Genomic DNA, 4555 nt, shown 5'->3' on the forward strand with positions numbered 1-4555 from the left:
GAAGGACTGACGCCGGCAGGGTGGACCAGGCGCGCCGGTCTCTTCTTGGCCCGTAGGGACGCCCTCTTCCCAGCGTCCCTGCGAGAAGCCTCCAGATTTGAAAATCAATTCAGCTTCGGGCGTAGTTGTTCGCTTCCCACAATCACGGTCCAATCCAGAATCGAACCTGGTCCTTGGGCCTGGTGGGGACGCGTGGGGAGGCCCCCAGTGTGGGACGTATACCCGGCCGCCACATGCCGCGGCTTTCTTTCATTTACAAAAGAAAGGGGAAAAAAAACCGTAACAAAAGGCAGAGCGTGTCTGCTTAGGTGCTTTCATCCCTCAGAGAAAGGACAGATGTGCCCATTGTCCAGCCCTTGGCAGTTATGACCCGGTCAGCGCCGATCCTCAGCCCCGGGCGAGTGGTGGTCACAATGGGGGACAGCTTCTCAGAACCTGGGTATATGGGTTCGGATATGGAACAAAGTGAGTGTGGCCAAACTCAGATTGTATGTTCCTTTCCTAGGGCACCGGGTCGGAGCCCACCACCGGTGTCTCTGCTGGGAATGTTCCCAGACTCTAGGAGAGGTCAGGGTGGTGGAATGGTAGTAGTAGTGGTGGCTGAGTCCCTTAGGCAAAAGCTTGGGCCAGTCTATCCTTGGGGGAAACTTCTCACCAGCTAAGGCATGAGCAGGCCAATCTCTGCCCAGGTCCCTACCACCGCCTGGGCAACATCAAGATCAAGGTAGGTCAAGGCCAGTGGGTTACTCTACCTGCCTTCCTTGAAAGTGGTCATGTCCTGAGATCGGTTAACCTGGTTGGTTTCATCACCACGGACATTCCTGTTTTGTCCAAACAATGCCTATGGAGGTCCTGGAGATGGGGGTCCATCTCAGTGGACTTAGCATCAGCTTGCACAATGAATATTTAGTAATTTAAAACCTCCAGAGAGTAGAAGGTCTTTGGGAAAAATACAGTGACAAAAAGGAACTCAGAAAACAAAATTACTCTATTTAAAGTTACTCTTGTATCTACATCTCTCTAGTCATAAGTACATATACGCAAACTTAAAACATATTTTCTGCCTAGTGGATCACAATATGTTGGTGGGAAGCTGAATTCTTGGCTCCTTATTGTTTCTGTTCTCATTTCTTACAACATAGAGCATGTAGCTCTTATATGAGACCAAACAATGGGTTAACGTAGAAGGCAGACTTTGAGCTAAACCGTTTGCCCCCCCCCATATTTTAATCCCCCTGAAGTGATCGATTTGCCCTTATGACAACTCTCTTTCCCAAAGGCAGTTTGTTAAAAGAAAGAAGTAAATACCACCAAATGCACAAATTGTTCATGGTTTTCTATTTGTGTAACTAATTAGGGACTTGATCCTGGAAACGCTCCTTCATGTGAGGCTCTCGACTGAGCCCCTGGAGTCTACCTGAAGAGGGCTGGGATCAGGTGAGCTTAACTCCCTCCGTCCCCCCAGCCCCACCCCCCCATGAAAAGGGGGTCTGGTTCAGTGCTGGTCCCTAAAGGAGTAGCCAAAGTAAAAATCTGGATAAGTATTGTATATGGTGGACTAACGTGAGTGCAGGACTTGCTTGGGGAGTTTGCAAATCTCCCTAATCTTTCTTGGCTGTTCATTCCTTTCATTTAACCTTTGTTTTCTTGTAGTTGACTGAATTGCAGTAATTTCTCAGAAACATTTTATTCTTATTCAATGTCTTGGAAAACTTTCCTATACTAAGAATGTATGATGGGTGGGATGGATGCTCTTAGGCCTAGTTAGGGTGAATGCACATGTATGCGTGTGTGTGTGTGTGTGTGTGTGTGTGTGTGTGTGTGTGTGTGTGTGGCGGGGTGGGGGGGAAGGACAGGAGGGCTAGGATAGCTTTTTGTCATTTTGTCCCTCTCTTCCCTTCCCTCTTCCACTGCCCAGCATAACATCAGGTGCACTATGGAGGATTAAAGAGGCCAGGGAGGGGTCTCTTGAAATAACTCAGTGGGTCTAGTGTATGTGATTACAGGATACTGTACAGTTCTTTATCACAGCCAAGAAGCCTGAGGGGAGGGCTCATTGTCAGCTGGTTAGATTTTGAGTAGCTGCAGGGAACTTAAAGAAAAAAATAATGTCAGTCACCACCCCATTTCATACATGTATATATTTAAGAAAAAGGGAAATAAGACTATGGGCTGGATGCTTGTGGCTGGCAATGTTTTCAATGTGGAAACAAATATTTTAGACTACTTATTTTGTAGATGTTGGGGTGCTGCTGGTGGTGGTGAGACAGGTGCAATCCTTCCTATGCTGGGTGGGCTAGAGCTTGCCAGGTGACCCCACTAGGCTTAGAAAAGAGAATGAGAATAAGGTCTTTCCTCCAAATGCTGGCCACACAAGGTTCTTTGAGAACCTTCCGTGAGTTTCAGAGTTACTGCTTTAGTGCTTTTTGTGAGTAACAGAGATGTAACATATGGCCCAGTCCCAGTTTTCAGGACCATTCCAAAAAACTGTTTCTAGCCCCTCTGAGCCATCAAATGCTAACTTCCCATTTGTTGACCGCACAAACAGCAAACCTGGGTGTCAGGGAAGATTCCCTCACCCAGGGCTCCACGGAGAGTCTGACACCTTGGCCAGGGCCTCAGAATGTAACTCACCAGCATTTCTTTCTTTTTTTTAAAGCTCTCTCTTTTTTTTAAAATTAATTAATTAATTAATTTTTGGCTGCATTGGGTCTTTGTTGCTGCGCATGGACATTCTCTAGTTGCAGCGAGCGGGGGCTACTCTTCGTTGCTGTGCGCAGGCTTCTCATTGCAGTAGCTTCTCTTCTTGCGGAGCAGGGGCTCTAGGCGCACAGGCTTCAGTAGTTGTGGCATGTGGGCTCAGTAGTTGTGGCTCGCAGGCTTCAGAGTACAGGCTCAGTAGCTGTGGCGCACGGGCTTAGTTGCTCCGCGGCATGTGGGATCTTCCTGGGCCAGGGCTCAAACCTGTGTCCCCTGCATTGGTAGGCGGATTCTTAACCACTGTGCCACCAGGGAAGTCCGCTCACCAGCATTTCTGATGCCTGTAGCAAGTCTAGAATTAAACTCTCCGTGAGGAACCATTTTTTTGGTGTCTGGCACAGTAGGGCACTTGATAACTGTGGGTGAAGGATTTGGTCCTGGGTGCTTCTGGCCAGGTTCTCCTGTCTTCTTCCCACCTCTGCAGATTTTTGTTTTTCCCCCAGAAAATTGCTATTGGCTTACAATGGAACGCCAAAAAATTCAGAAGAGGGTGGCCTGATGATTCATTATTGACAACAGTTAAAAAAAATTAGTCAATGGCTTCTCTCCACTTTATGGGGGCCAAAGGAAGCAGTAATCAATTATTCTAACCCTCTTCATCAACCTTTGACCTTCATATACTTTTTATTCATCTGTTCGGTTTCCTTTGTTCCTTTTTAATGTAAATTACGGTTTTTGCTCATAACATATTTTTTTATTCTGTGTTTTGCACTCTCCTTTGTTCCATCTCCTAACCACACCCTCCACATCCCAGAGAAGACGCTCTGGTGAAGAGCTCTTTGACAGCTGGTGCCAACCCCAGAGGACTCCAGGTTATAGGAGGTGCACAGGGTGGTCAGGGCAGCGCTTCTAGGACCTCACACCCCTCTGGGAGCATCTCCGGTTACTTCCATTCTTGGGGCATCCGATAAGCTAGAGGCGGCTTCTCTTGGACTTAGATTCGTTCCAACGGTTGCCCACTTCGGCGAGGGCTTTTCAAGGTCTCCAGCTGAGAGCGCTGAAGGGAAGAGGGGTGTCCTGATGCCGTGGGGCTTCGGGTGGGATCCAAGGCTCCCAGGTGGGACACGCTGGCTTCAGGACCCCGCTGCGGACGCAGCCAGCTAGATGCCGGGGCAGGTGACCTTCTCTGGCCAACCCTTCAGTGGATTTTCTTTCTTGGTCTTATCTTTGTACTGTTGAAGTATATTACAAAGGAGACCTATCCGGGCTGCGGGGTAGGGTAGGGGCAAAGAATTTACCAGATTTGGGGAGGTGGTTAATGCTCTTCCAGTGCCTCCCTTCTGGGGCTCTACTCTGGGTTAGCCGCGCGCCGCCGAGGTAGAGAATGCCAGGGCTGGAGGCTGGGGAGGCCAGAGGCAAGGGAGAGGGGGGCCCTTTCTCTGGAGCAGATCAAAGCGACCCAAAGTGTGGACAACTCAGAGCAAAGGGGGCGGGCAGAAGGCACAGTGGGCTCAAGAAGGTCCCCAGGTGGAGCAAGCTCCGGACCCGGAGGACAGGAAGGGCGGAGGTAGCGGGGTGCGGGCCAGCCGGGAGCCTGAGGCTGAAGGGGCGTGGACCCGCGCCGACAGCCCCGGGCCGACTGCGGCCTCCGCGGCCTGGCGCGCGGCGCGTTGGCCGATCTCTTCCGCAGTCTCGCAGGATAACGCCGACCCGGGCCCGAAAGCAGCTGCCCTTGGGAAGGAAAACTCTTTAAACAAATCATTTTGGTGTCTAATCAATTAGTGTTTGCGAAGTCAAGTACCATAGATTTAACAGAATAATCGTTACGGCCCTTGTCTTTATTTGACCCGCAGAC

Source organism: Aethalodelphis obliquidens, unplaced genomic scaffold (genome assembly GCF_003676395.1).
Source record: "Aethalodelphis obliquidens isolate GAN/ISIS:26980383/991018 unplaced genomic scaffold, ASM367639v1 scaffold26, whole genome shotgun sequence".
Taxonomy (NCBI): domain Eukaryota; kingdom Metazoa; phylum Chordata; class Mammalia; order Artiodactyla; family Delphinidae; genus Aethalodelphis; species Aethalodelphis obliquidens.